This window comes from Anomaloglossus baeobatrachus, chromosome 3 (assembly GCF_048569485.1).
Source record: "Anomaloglossus baeobatrachus isolate aAnoBae1 chromosome 3, aAnoBae1.hap1, whole genome shotgun sequence".
Classification (NCBI taxonomy): Eukaryota; Metazoa; Chordata; class Amphibia; order Anura; family Aromobatidae; genus Anomaloglossus; species Anomaloglossus baeobatrachus.
In genome coordinates this window covers 251,415,951-251,431,159 of record NC_134355.1, presented here as the reverse complement: position 1 = coordinate 251,431,159, position 15,209 = coordinate 251,415,951, and positions in this window count along the sequence as shown.

Genomic DNA, 15,209 nt, shown 5'->3' with positions numbered 1-15,209 from the left:
TGAGAGAGACTTTTCTGTGGGGATGAGAGACTTTGCTGTGGGGATGAGAGAGACTTTTCTGTGGGGATGAGAGACTTTGCTGTGGGGATGAGAGAGACTTTGCTGTGGGGATGAGAGAGACTTTTCTGTGGGGATGAGAGAGACTTTTCTGTGGGGATGAGAGAGACTTTTCTGTAGCGATGAGAGAGACTTTTCTGTGGGGATGAGAGACTTTTCTGTGGGGATGAGAGAGACTTTGCTGTGGGGATGAGAGAGACTTTTCTGTGGCGATGAGACTTTGCTGTGGGGATGAGAGAGACTTTGCTGTGGGGATGAGACTTTTCTGTGGCGATGAGAGAGACTTTTCTGTGGCGATGAGAGAGACTTTGCTGTGGGGATGAGAGACTTTGCTGTGGGGATGAGAGAGACTTTTCTGTGGGGATGAGAGAGACTTTTCTGTGGGGATGAGAGAGACTTTTCTGTGGCGATGAGAGAGACTTTTCTGTGGGGATGAGAGACTTTTCTGTGGGGATGAGAGAGACTTTGCTGTGGGGATGAGAGAGACTTTTCTGTGGCGATGAGAGACTTTTCTGTGGCGATGAGACTTTGCTGTGGGGATGAGAGAGACTTTGCTGTGGGATGAGACTTTTCTGTGGCGATGAGAGAGACTTTTCTGTGGCGATGAGAGAGACTTTGCTGTGGGGATGAGAGACTTTGCTGTGGGGATGAGAGAGACTTTTCTGTGGGGATGAGACTTTTCTGTGGGGATGAGAGACTTTGCTGTGGGGATGAGAGAGACTTTTCTGTGGGGATGAGAGAGACTTTTCTGTGGGGATGAGAGAGACTTTTCTGTGGGGATGAGAGAGACTTTGCTGTGGGGATGAGAGAGACTTTTCTGTGGGGATGAGAGACTTTGCTGTGGGGATGAGACTTTTCTGTGGGGATGAGACTTTTCTGTGGGGATGAGAGACTTTGCTGTGGGGATGAGAGAGACTTTTCTGTGGGGATGAGAGAGACTTTTCTGTGGGGATGAGAGAGACTTTTCTGTGGGGATGAGAGAGACTTTTCTGTGGCGATGAGACTTTTCTGTGGGGATGAGAGACTTTGCTGTGGGGATGAGAGAGACTTTGCTGTGGGGATGAGAGAGACTTTGCTGTGGGGATGAGAGAGACTTTGCTGTGGGGATGAGAGAGACTTTTCTGTGGCGATGAGACTTTTCTGTGGCGATGAGAGACTTTTCTGTGGGGATGAGAGACTTTGCTGTGGGGATGAGAGAGACTTTTCTGTGGGGATGAGACTTTTCTGTGGGGATGAGAGACTTTGCTGTGGGGATGAGAGAGACTTTTCTGTGAGGATGAGAGATACTTTTCTGTGGGGATGAGAGAGACTTTTCTGTGGCGATGAGACTTTGCTGTGGGGATGAGAGAGACTTTTCTGTGGGGATGAGAGAGACTTTTCTGTGGGGATGAGAGAGACTTTTCTGTGGGGATGAGAGAGACTTTTCTGTGGCGATGAGACTTTGCTGTGGGGATGAGAGAGACTTTGCTGTGGGGATGAGAGAGACTTTGCTGTGGGGATGAGAGAGACTTTTCTGTGGGGATGAGAGAGACTTTTCTGTGGGGATGAGAGAGACTTTTCTGTGGCGATGAGACTTTGCTGTGGGGATGAGAGAGACTTTGCTGTGGGGATGAGAGAGACTTTTCTGTGGCGATGAGACTTTGCTGTGGGGATGAGAGAGACTTTGCTGTGGCGATGAGACTTTTCTGTGGCGATGAGAGAGACTTTTCTGTGGCGATGAGAGAGACTTTGCTGTGGGGATGAGAGAGACTTTTCTGTGGGGATGAGAGAGACTTTGCTGTGGGGATGAGAGAGACTTTGCTGTGGGGATGAGAGAGACTTTTCTGTGGCGATGAGAGAGACTTTTCTGTGGCGATGAGAGAGACTTTGCTGTGGGGATGAGAGAGACTTTTCTGTGGGGATGAGAGAGACTTTGCTGTGGGGATGAGAGAGACTATGCTGTGGGGATGAGAGAGACTTTTCTGTGGCGATGAGAGAGACTTTTCTGTGGGGATGAGAGACTTTGCTGTGGGGATGGGAGAGACTTTTCTGTGGCGATGAGAGAGACTTTGCTGTGGGGATGAGAGAGACTTTTCTGTGGGGATGAGAGAGACTTTTCTGTGGCGATGAGAGAGACTTTGCTGTGGGGATGAGAGAGACTTTGCTGTGGGGATGAGAGAGACTTTTCTGTGGCGATGAGAGACTTTTCTGTGGCGATGAGACTTTGCTGTGGGGATGAGAGAGACTTTGCTGTGGGGATGAGACTTTTCTGTGGCGATGAGAGAGACTTTTCTGTGGCGATGAGACTTTTCTGTGGCGATGAGAGAGACTTTGCTGTGGGGATGAGAGACTTTGCTGTGGGGATGAGAGAGACTTTTCTGTGGGGATGAGACTTTTCTGTGGGGATGAGAGACTTTGCTGTGGGGATGAGAGAGACTTTTCTGTGGGGATGAGAGAGACTTTTCTGTGGGGATGAGAGAGACTTTTCTGTGGGGATGAGAGAGACTTTTCTGTGGGGATGAGAGAGACTTTGCTGTGGGGATGAGAGAGACTTTTCTGTGGGGATGAGAGACTTTGCTGTGGGGATGAGAGAGACTTTTCTGTGGGGATGAGAGACTTTTCTGTGGCGATGAGACTTTGCTGTGGGGATGAGAGAGACTTTGCTGTGGGGATGAGACTTTTCTGTGGCGATGAGAGAGACTTTTCTGTGGCGATGAGACTTTTCTGTGGCGATGAGAGAGACTTTGCTGTGGGGATGAGAGAGACTTTTCTGTGGCGATGAGAGAGACTTTTCTGTGGGGATGAGAGACTTTGCTGTGGGGATGAGAGAGACTTTTCTGTGGGGATGAGAGACTTTGCTGTGGGGATGAGAGAGACTTTTCTGTGGGGATGAGAGAGACTTTTCTGTGGGGATGAGAGAGACTTTTCTGTGGCGATGAGAGAGACTTTTCTGTGGCGATGAGAGAGACTTTTCTGTGGGGATGAGAGACTTTTCTGTGGGGATGAGAGACTTTGCTGTGGGGATGAGAGAGACTTTTCTGTGGCGATGAGAGACTTTTCTGTGGCGATGAGACTTTGCTGTGGGGATGAGAGAGACTTTGCTGTGGGGATGAGACTTTTCTGTGGCGATGAGAGAGACTTTTCTGTGGCGATGAGACTTTTCTGTGGCGATGAGAGAGACTTTGCTGTGGGGATGAGAGACTTTGCTGTGGGGATGAGAGAGACTTTTCTGTGGGGATGAGACTTTTCTGTGGGGATGAGAGACTTTGCTGTGGGGATGAGAGAGACTTTTCTGTGGGGATGAGAGAGACTTTTCTGTGGGGATGAGAGAGACTTTGCTGTGGGGATGAGAGAGACTTTTCTGTGGGGATGAGAGACTTTGCTGTGGGGATGAGAGAGACTTTTCTGTGGGGATGAGAGACTTTTCTGTGGCGATGAGACTTTGCTGTGGGGATGAGAGAGACTTTGCTGTGGGGATGAGACTTTTCTGTGGCGATGAGAGAGACTTTTCTGTGGCGATGAGACTTTTCTGTGGCGATGAGAGAGACTTTGCTGTGGGGATGAGAGAGACTTTTCTGTGGCGATGAGAGAGACTTTTCTGTGGGGATGAGAGACTTTGCTGTGGGGATGAGAGAGACTTTTCTGTGGGGATGAGAGACTTTGCTGTGGGGATGAGAGAGACTTTTCTGTGGGGATGAGAGAGACTTTTCTGTGGGGATGAGAGAGACTTTTCTGTGGCGATGAGAGAGACTTTTCTGTGGGGATGAGAGACTTTTCTGTGGGGATGAGAGAGACTTTGCTGTGGGGATGAGAGAGACTTTTCTGTGGCGATGAGAGACTTTTCTGTGGCGATGAGACTTTGCTGTGGGGATGAGAGAGACTTTGCTGTGGGGATGAGACTTTTCTGTGGCGATGAGAGAGACTTTTTTGTGGCGATGAGACTTTTCTGTGGCGATGAGAGAGACTTTGCTGTGGGGATGAGAGACTTTGCTGTGGGGATGAGAGAGACTTTTCTGTGGGGATGAGACTTTTCTGTGGGGATGAGAGACTTTGCTGTAAGGATGAGAGAGACTTTTCTGTGGGGATGAGAGAGACTTTTCTGTGGGGATGAGAGAGACTTTTCTGTGGGGATGAGAGAGACTTTGCTGTGGGGATGAGAGAGACTTTTCTGTGGGGATGAGAGACTTTGCTGTGGGGATGAGAGAGACTTTTCTGTGGGGATGAGACTTTTCTGTGGGGATGAGAGACTTTGCTGTGGGGATGAGAGAGACTTTGCTGTGGGGATGAGAGAGACTTTGCTGTGGGGATGAGAGAGACTTTTCTGTGGGGATGAGAGAGACTTTTCTGTGGGGATGAGAGAGACTTTTCTGTGGCGATGAGACTTTTCTGTGGGGATGAGAGACTTTGCTGTGGGGATGAGAGAGACTTTGCTGTGGGGATGAGAGAGACTTTGCTGTGGGGATGAGAGAGACTTTGCTGTGGGGATGAGAGAGACTTTTCTGTGGCGATGAGACTTTTCTGTGGCGATGAGATAGACTTTTCTGTGGGGATGAGAGACTTTGCTGTGGGGATGAGAGAGACTTTTCTGTGGGGATGAGACTTTTCTGTGGGGATGAGACTTTTCTGTGGGGATGAGAGACTTTTCTGTGGGGATGAGAGAGACTTTTCTGTGGGGATGAGAGAGACTTTGCTGTGGGGATGAGAGAGACTTTTCTGTGGGGATGAGAGATACTTTTCTGTGGGGATGAGAGAGACTTTTCTGTGGGGATGAGAGAGACTTTTCTGTGGCGATGAGACTTTGCTGTGGGGATGAGAGAGACTTTTCTGTGGGGATGAGAGAGACTTTTCTGTGGGGATGAGAGAGACTTTTCTGTGGCGATGAGAGAGACTTTGCTGTGGCGATGAGACTTTGCTGTGGGGATGAGAGAGACTTTTCTGTGGGGATGAGAGAGACTTTTCTGTGGGGATGAGAGAGACTTTGCTGTGGGGATGAGAGAGACTTTTCTGTGGGGATGAGAGACTTTGCTGTGGGGATGAGAGAGACTTTTCTGTGGGGATGAGAGACTTTTCTGTGGCGATGAGACTTTGCTGTGGGGATGAGAGAGACTTTGCTGTGGGGATGAGACTTTTCTGTGGCGATGAGAGAGACTTTTCTGTGGCGATGAGACTTTTCTGTGGCGATGAGAGAGACTTTGCTGTGGGGATGAGAGAGACTTTTCTGTGGCGATGAGAGAGACTTTTCTGTGGCGATGAGAGAGACTTTTCTGTGGGGATGAGAGAGACTTTTCTGTGGGGATGAGAGACTTTGCTGTGGGGATGAGAGAGACTTTTCTGTGGGGATGAGAGAGACTTTTCTGTGGGGATGAGAGAGACTTTTCTGTGGCGATGAGAGAGACTTTTCTGTGGCGATGAGAGAGACTTTTCTGTGGGGATGAGAGACTTTTCTGTGGGGATGAGAGAGACTTTTCTGTGGCGATGAGAGACTTTTCTGTGGCGATGAGACTTTGCTGTGGGGATGAGAGAGACTTTGCTGTGGGGATGAGACTTTTCTGTGGCGATGAGAGAGACTTTTCTGTGGCGATGAGACTTTTCTGTGGCGATGAGAGAGACTTTGCTGTGGGGATGAGAGACTTTGCTGTGGGGATGAGAGAGACTTTTCTGTGGGGATGAGACTTTTCTGTGGGGATGAGAGACTTTGCTGTGGGGATGAGAGAGACTTTTCTGTGGGGATGAGAGAGACTTTTCTGTGGGGATGAGAGAGACTTTGCTGTGGGGATGAGAGAGACTTTTCTGTGGGGATGAGAGACTTTGCTGTGGGGATGAGAGAGACTTTGCTGTGGGGATGAGAGACTTTGCTGTGGGGATGAGAGAGACTTTTCTGTGGGGATGAGACTTTTCTGTGGGGATGAGAGACTTTGCTGTGGGGATGAGAGAGACTTTTCTGTGGGGATGAGAGAGACTTTTCTGTGGGGATGAGAGAGACTTTTCTGTGGGGATGAGAGAGACTTTGCTGTGGGGATGAGAGAGACTTTTCTGTGGGGATGAGAGACTTTGCTGTGGGGATGAGAGAGACTTTTCTGTGGGGATGAGACTTTTCTGTGGGGATGAGAGACTTTGCTGTGGGGATGAGAGAGACTTTGCTGTGGGGATGAGAGAGACTTTGCTGTGAGGATGAGAGAGACTTTTCTGTGGGGATGAGAGAGACTTTTCTGTGGGGATGAGAGAGACTTTTCTGTGGCGATGAGACTTTTCTGTGGGGATGAGAGACTTTGCTGTGGGGATGAGAGAGACTTTGCTGTGGGGATGAGAGAGACTTTGCTGTGGGGATGAGAGAGACTTTGCTGTGGGGATGAGAGAGACTTTTCTGTGGCGATGAGACTTTTCTGTGGCGATGAGAGAGACTTTTCTGTGGGGATGAGAGACTTTGCTGTGGGGATGAGAGAGACTTTTCTGTGGGGATGAGACTTTTCTGTGGGGATGAGAGACTTTTCTGTGGGGATGAGAGAGACTTTTCTGTGGGGATGAGAGAGACTTTGCTGTGGGGATGAGAGAGACTTTTCTGTGGGGATGAGAGATACTTTTCTGTGGGGATGAGAGAGACTTTTCTGTGGGGATGAGAGAGACTTTTCTGTGGCGATGAGACTTTGCTGTGGGGATGAGAGAGACTTTTCTGTGGGGATGAGAGAGACTTTTCTGTGGGGATGAGAGAGACTTTTCTGTGGCGATGAGACTTTGCTGTGGGGATGAGAGAGACTTTGCTGTGGCGATGAGAGAGACTTTTCTGTGGGGATGAGAGAGACTTTTCTGTGGCGATGAGACTTTGCTGTGGGGATGAGAGAGACTTTGCTGTGGGGATGAGAGAGACTTTTCTGTGGCGATGAGACTTTGCTGTGGGGATGCGAGAGACTTTGCTGTGGGGATAAGACTTTTCTGTGGGGATAAGACTTTTCTGTGGGGATAAGACTTTTCTGTGGGGATGAGAGACTTTGCTGTGGGGATGAGAGAGACTTTTCTGTGGCGATGAGAGACTTTTCTGTGGCGATGAGACTTTGCTGTGGGGATGAGAGAGACTTTGCTGTGGGGATGAGACTTTTCTGTGGCGATGAGAGAGACTTTTCTGTGGCGATGAGACTTTTCTGTGGCGATGAGAGAGACTTTGCTGTGGGGATGAGAGACTTTGCTGTGGGGATGAGAGAGACTTTTCTGTGGGGATGAGACTTTTCTGTGGGGATGAGAGACTTTGCTGTGGGGATGAGAGAGACTTTTCTGTGGGGATGAGAGAGACTTTGCTGTGGGGATGAGAGAGACTTTTCTGTGGGGATGAGAGACTTTGCTGTGGGGATGAGAGAGACTTTTCTGTGGGGATGAGAGACTTTTCTGTGGCGATGAGACTTTGCTGTGGGGATGAGAGAGACTTTGCTGTGGGGATGAGACTTTTCTGTGGCGATGAGAGAGACTTTTCTGTGGCGATGAGACTTTTCTGTGGCGATGAGAGAGACTTTGCTGTGGGGATGAGAGAGACTTTTCTGTGGCGATGAGAGAGACTTTTCTGTGGGGATGAGAGACTTTGCTGTGGGGATGAGAGAGACTTTTCTGTGGGGATGAGAGACTTTGCTGTGGGGATGAGAGAGACTTTGCTGTGGGGATGAGAGAGACTTTGCTGTGGGGATGAGAGAGACTTTGCTGTGGGGATGAGAGAGACTTTTCTGTGGGGATGAGAGAGACTTTTCTGTGGCGATGAGAGAGACTTTTCTGTGGGGATGAGAGACTTTTCTGTGGGGATGAGAGAGACTTTGCTGTGGGGATGAGAGAGACTTTTCTGTGGCGATGAGAGACTTTGCTGTGGGGATGAGAGAGACTTTTCTGTGGGGATGAGAGAGACTTTTCTGTGGGGATGAGAGAGACTTTTCTGTGGCGATGAGAGACTTTGCTGTGGGGATGAGAGAGACTTTGCTGTGGGGATGAGAGAGACTTTTCTGTGGGGATGAGAGAGACTTTTCTGTGGCGATGAGAGAGACTTTGCTGTGGGGATGAGAGAGACTTTGCTGTGGGGATGAGAGAGACTTTTCTGTGGCGATGAGAGACTTTTCTGTGGCGATGAGAGAGACTTTGCTGTGGGGATGAGAGAGACTTTGCTGTGGGGATGAGAGAGACTTTTCTGTGGCGATGAGAGAGACTTTGCTGTGGGGATGAGAGACTTTGCTGTGGGGATGAGAGAGACTTTTCTGTGGGGATGAGAGAGACTTTGCTGTGGGGATGAGAGAGACTTTTCTGTGGCGATGAGAGAGACTTTGCTGTGGGGATGAGAGACTTTGCTGTGGGGATGAGAGAGACTTTTCTGTGGGGATGAGACTTTTCTGTGGGGATGAGAGACTTTGCTGTGGGGATGAGAGAGACTTTTCTGTGGGGATGAGAGAGACTTTTCTGTGGGGATGAGAGAGACTTTGCTGTGGGGATGAGAGAGACTTTTCTGTGGGGATGAGAGACTTTTCTGTGGGGATGAGAGACTTTTCTGTGGGGATGAGAGACTTTGCTGTGGGGATGAGAGAGACTTTTCTGTGGGGATGAGAGACTTTTCTGTGGCGATGAGACTTTGCTGTGGGGATGAGAGAGACTTTGCTGTGGGGATGAGACTTTTCTGTGGCGATGAGAGAGACTTTTCTGTGGCGATGAGACTTTTCTGTGGCGATGAGAGAGACTTTTCTGTGGCGATGAGAGAGACTTTTCTGTGGCGATGAGAGAGACTTTTCTGTGGGGATGAGAGACTTTGCTGTGGGGATGAAAGAGACTTTTCTGTGGGGATGAGAGACTTTGCTGTGGGGATGAGAGAGACTTTTCTGTGGGGATGAGAGAGACTTTTCTGTGGGGATGAGAGAGACTTTTCTGTGGGGATGAGAGAGACTTTTCTGTGGGGATGAGAGAGACTTTTCTGTGGCGATGAGAGAGACTTTTCTGTGGGGATGAGAGACTTTTCTGTGGGGATGAGAGAGACTTTGCTGTGGGGATGAGAGAGACTTTTCTGTGGCGATGAGAGACTTTTCTGTGGCGATGAGACTTTGCTGTGGGGATGAGACTTTTCTGTGGCGATGAGAGAGACTTTTTTGTGGCGATGAGACTTTTCTGTGGCGATGAGAGAGACTTTGCTGTGGGGATGAGAGACTTTGCTGTGGGGATGAGACTTTTCTGTGGGGATGAGAGACTTTGCTGTGGGGATGAGAGAGACTTTGCTGTGGGGATGAGAGAGACTTTTCTGTGGGGATGAGAGACTTTGCTGTGGGGATGAGAGAGACTTTTCTGTGGGGATGAGACTTTTCTGTGGGGATGAGAGACTTTGCTGTGGGGATGAGAGAGACTTTGCTGTGGGGATGAGAGAGACTTTTCTGTGGGGATGAGAGAGACTTTTCTGTGGGGATGAGAGAGACTTTTCTGTGGCGATGAGACTTTGCTGTGGGGATGAGAGAGACTTTGCTGTGGGGATGAGAGAGACTTTGCTGTGGGGATGAGAGAGACTTTTCTGTGGCGATGAGAGAGACTTTTCTGTGGGGATGAGAGACTTTTCTGTGGGGATGAGAGAGACTTTGCTGTGGGGATGAGAGAGACTTTTCTGTGGCGATGAGAGAGACTTTTCTATGGGGATGAGAGACTTTGCTGTGGGGATGAGACTTTTCTGTGGGGATGAGAGACTTTGCTGTGGGGATGAGAGAGACTTTTCTGTGGGGATGAGAGATACTTTTCTGTGGGGATGAGAGAGACTTTTCTGTGGGGATGAGAGAGACTTTTCTGTGGCGATGAGACTTTGCTGTGGGGATGAGAGAGACTTTTCTGTGGGGATGAGAGAGACTTTTCTGTGGGGATGAGAGAGACTTTTCTGTGGCGATGAGACTTTGCTGTGGGGATGAGAGAGACTTTGCTGTGGGGATGAGAGAGACTTTTCTGTGGGGATGAGAGAGACTTTTCTGTGGGGATGAGAGAGACTTTTCTGTGGCGATGAGACTTTGCTGTGGGGATGAGAGAGACTTTGCTGTGGGGATGAGAGAGACTTTTCTGTGGCGATGAGACTTTGCTGTGGGGATGAGAGAGACTTTTCTGTGGGGATGAGAGACTTTGCTGTGGGGATGAGAGAGACTTTTCTGTGGCGATGAGAGACTTTTCTGTGGCGATGAGAGAGACTTTTCTGTGGGGATGAGAGACTTTTCTGTGGGGATGAGAGACTTTTCTGTGGGGATGAGAGAGACTTTGCTGTGGGGATGAGAGAGACTTTGCTGTGGGGATGAGAGAGACTTTTCTGTGGCGATGAGAGAGACTTTTCTGTGGGGATGAGAGACTTTTCTGTGGGGATGAGAGAGACTTTGCTGTGGGGATGAGAGAGACTTTTCTGTGGCGATGAGAGAGACTTTTCTATGGGGATGAGAGACTTTGCTGTGGGGATGAGACTTTTCTGTGGGGATGAGAGACTTTGCTGTGGGGATGAGAGAGACTTTTCTGTGGGGATGAGAGATACTTTTCTGTGGGGATGAGAGAGACTTTTCTGTGGGGATGAGAGAGACTTTTCTGTGGCGATGAGACTTTGCTGTGGGGATGAGAGAGACTTTTCTGTGGGGATGAGAGAGACTTTTCTGTGGGGATGAGAGAGACTTTTCTGTGGCGATGAGACTTTGCTGTGGGGATGAGAGAGACTTTGCTGTGGGGATGAGACTTTTCTGTGGGGATGAGAGACTTTGCTGTGGGGATGAGAGAGACTTTTCTGTGGCGATGAGAGACTTTTCTGTGGCGATGAGACTTTGCTGTGGGGATGAGAGAGACTTTGCTGTGGGGATGAGACTTTTCTGTGGCGATGAGAGAGACTTTTCTGTGGCGATGAGACTTTTCTGTGGCGATGAGAGAGACTTTGCTGTGGGGATGAGAGACTTTGCTGTGGGGATGAGAGAGACTTTTCTGTGGGGATGAGAGACTTTTCTGTGGGGATGAGAGAGACTTTGCTGTGGGGATGAGAGAGACTTTTCTGTGGCGATGAGAGAGACTTTTCTATGGGGATGAGAGACTTTGCTGTGGGGATGAGACTTTTCTGTGGGGATGAGAGACTTTGCTGTGGGGATGAGAGAGACTTTTCTGTGGGGATGAGAGATACTTTTCTGTGGGGATGAGAGAGACTTTTCTGTGGGGATGAGAGAGACTTTTCTGTGGCGATGAGACTTTGCTGTGGGGATGAGAGAGACTTTTCTGTGGGGATGAGAGAGACTTTTCTGTGGGGATGAGAGAGACTTTTCTGTGGCGATGAGACTTTGCTGTGGGGATGAGAGAGACTTTGCTGTGGGGATGAGAGAGACTTTTCTGTGGGGATGAGAGAGACTTTTCTGTGGGGATGAGACAGACTTTTCTGTGGCGATGAGACTTTGCTGTGGGGATGAGAGAGACTTTGCTGTGGGGATGAGAGAGACTTTTCTGTGGCGATGAGACTTTGCTGTGGGGATGAGAGAGACTTTGCTGTGGGGATGAGACTTTTCTGTGGGGATGAGAGACTTTGCTGTGGGGATGAGAGAGACTTTTCTGTGGCGATGAGAGACTTTTCTGTGGCGATGAGACTTTGCTGTGGGGATGAGAGAGACTTTGCTGTGGGGATGAGACTTTTCTGTGGCGATGAGAGAGACTTTTCTGTGGCGATGAGACTTTTCTGTGGCGATGAGAGAGACTTTGCTGTGGGGATGAGAGACTTTGCTGTGGGGATGAGAGAGACTTTTCTGTGGGGATGAGACTTTTCTGTGGGGATGAGAGACTTTGCTGTGGGGATGAGAGAGACTTTTCTGTGGGGATGAGAGAGACTTTTCTGTGGGGATGAGAGAGACTTTGCTGTGGGGATGAGAGAGACTTTGCTGTGGGGATGAGAGAGACTTTTCTGTGGGGATGAGAGAGACTTTGCTGTGGGGATGAGAGAGACTTTTCTGTGGGGATGAGAGACTTTTCTGTGGCGATGAGACTTTGCTGTGGGGATGAGACTTTTCTGTGGCGATGAGAGAGACTTTTCTGTGGCGATGAGACTTTTCTGTGGCGATGAGAGAGACTTTGCTGTGGGGATGAGAGAGACTTTTCTGTGGCGATGAGAGAGACTTTTCTGTGGGGATGAGAGACTTTTCTGTGGGGATGAGAGAGACTTTGCTGTGGGGATGAGAGAGACTTTGCTGTGGGGATGAGAGAGACTTTGCTGTGGGGATGAGAGAGACTTTTCTGTGGGGATGAGAGAGACTTTTCTGTGGGGATGAGAGAGACTTTTCTGTGGCGATGAGAGAGACTTTTCTGTGGGGATGAGAGACTTTTCTGTGGGGATGAGAGAGACTTTGCTGTGGGGATGAGAGAGACTTTTCTGTGGCGATGAGAGACTTTTCTGTGGCGATGAGACTTTGCTGTGGGGATGAGAGAGACTTTGCTGTGGGGATGAGACTTTTCTGTGGCGATGAGAGAGACTTTTCTGTGGGGATGAGAGAGACTTTTCTGTGGGGATGAGAGAGACTTTGCTGTGGGGATGAGAGAGACTTTTCTGTGGGGATGAGAGACTTTGCTGTGGGGATGAGAGAGACTTTTCTGTGGGGATGAGACTTTTCTGTAAGGATGAGACTTTTCTGTGGGGATGAGAGACTTTGCTGTGGGGATGAGAGAGACTTTTCTGTGGGGATGAGAAAGACTTTTCTGTGGGGATGAGAGAGACTTTTCTGTGGGGATGAGAGAGACTTTTCTGTGGCGATGAGACTTTTCTGTGGGGATGAGAGACTTTGCTGTGGGGATGAGAGAGACTTTGCTGTGGGGATGAGAGAGACTTTGCTGTGGGGATGAGAGAGACTTTTCTGTGGCGATGAGACTTTTCTGTGGCGATGAGAGAGACTTTTCTGTGGGGATGAGAGACTTTGCTGTGGGGATGAGAGAGACTTTTCTGTGGGGATGAGACTTTTCTGTGGGGATGAGAGACTTTGCTGTGGGGATGAGAGAGACTTTTCTGTGGGGATGAGAGATACTTTTCTGTGGGGATGAGAGAGACTTTTCTGTGGGGATGAGAGAGACTTTTCTGTGGCGATGAGACTTTGCTGTGGGGATGAGAGAGACTTTTCTGTGGGGATGAGAGAGACTTTTCTGTGGCGATGAGACTTTGCTGTGGGGATGAGAGAGACTTTGCTGTGGGGATGAGAGAGACTTTTCTGTGGGGATGAGAGAGACTTTTCTGTGGGGATGAGAGAGACTTTTCTGTGGCGATGAGACTTTGCTGTGGGGATGAGAGAGACTTTGCTGTGGGGATGAGAGAGACTTTTCTGTGGCGATGAGACTTTGCTGTGGGGATGAGAGAGACTTTGCTGTGGGGATGAGAGAGACTTTGCTGTGGCGATGAGACTTTTCTGTGGCGATGAGAGAGACTTTGCTGTGGGGATGAGAGAGACTTTTCTGTGGGGATGAGAGAGACTTTGCTGTGGGGATGAGAGAGACTTTGCTGTGGGGATGAGAGAGACTTTTCTGTGGCGATGAGAGAGACTTTGCTGTGGGGATGAGAGAGACTTTTCTGTGGGGATGAGAGAGACTTTTCTGTGGCGATGAGAGAGACTTTTCTGTGGGGATGAGAGACTTTGCTGTGGGGATGAGAGAGACTTTTCTGTGGGGATGAGAGAGACTTTTCTGTGGGGATGAGAGAGACTTTGCTGTGGGGATGAGAGAGACTTTTCTGTGGCGATGAGAGAGACTTTGCTGTGGGGATGAGAGAGACTTTTCTGTGGGGATGAGAGAGACTTTTCTGTGGCGATGAGAGAGACTTTGCTGTGGGGATGAGAGAGACTTTGCTGTGGGGATGAGAGAGACTTTTCTGTGGCGATGAGAGACTTTTCTGTGGCGATGAGACTTTGCTGTGGGGATGAGAGAGACTTTGCTGTGGGGATGAGACTTTTCTGTGGCGATGAGAGAGACTTTTCTGTGGCGATGAGACTTTTCTGTGGCGATGAGAGAGACTTTGCTGTGGGGATGAGAGACTTTGCTGTGGGGATGACAGAGACTTTATTGTGGGGATGAGACTTTTCTGTGGGGATGAGAGACTTTGCTGTGGGGATGAGAGAGACTTTTCTGTGGGGATGAGAGAGACTATTCTGTGGGGATGAGAGAGACTTTTCTGTGGGGATGAGAGAGACTTTTCTGTGGGGATGAGAGAGACTTTGCTGTGGGGATGAGAGAGACTTTTCTGTGGGGATGAGAGACTTTGCTGTGGGGATGAGAGAGACTTTTCTGTGGGGATGAGAGACTTTTCTGTGGCGATGAGACTTTTCTGTGGCGATGAGAGAGACTTTGCTGTGGGGATGAGAGAGACTTTTCTGTGGCGATGAGAGAGACTTTGCTGTGGGGATGAGAGACTTTGCTGTGGGTATGAGAGAGACTTTTCTGTGGGGATGAGAGACTTTGCTGTGGGGATGAGAGAGACTTTTCTGTGGGGATGAGAGAGACTTTTCTGTGGGGATGAGAGAGACTTTTCTGTGGCGATGAGAGAGACTTTTCTGTGGGGATGAGAGACTTTTCTGTGGGGATGAGAGACTTTGCTGTGGGGATGAGAGAGACTTTTCTGTGGCGATGAGAGACTTTTCTGTGGCGATGAGACTTTGCTGTGGGGATGAGAGAGACTTTGCTGTGGGGATGAGACTTTTCTGTGGCGATGAGAGAGACTTTTCTGTGGCGATGAGACTTTTCTGTGGCGATGAGAGAGACTTTGCTGTGGGGATGAGAGACTTTGCTGTGGGGATGAGAGAGACTTTTCTGTGGGGATGAGACTTTTCTGTGGGGATGAGAGACTTTGCTGTGGGGATGAGAGAGACTTTTCTGTGGGGATGAGAGAGACTTTTCTGTGGGGATGAGAGAGACTTTGCTGTGGGGATGAGAGACTTTTCTGTGGGGATGAGAGACTTTGCTGTGGGGATGAGAGAGACTTTTCTGTGGGGATGAGAGACTTTTCTGTGGCGATGAGACTTTGCTGTGGGGATGAGAGAGACTTTGCTGTGGGGATGAGACTTTTCTGTGGCGATGAGAGAGACTTTTCTGTGGCGATGAGACTTTTCTGTGGCGATGAGAGAGACTTTGCTGTGGGGATGAGAGAGACTTTTCTGTGGCGATGAGAGAGACTTTTCTGTGGGGATGAGAGACTTTGCTGTGGGGATGAG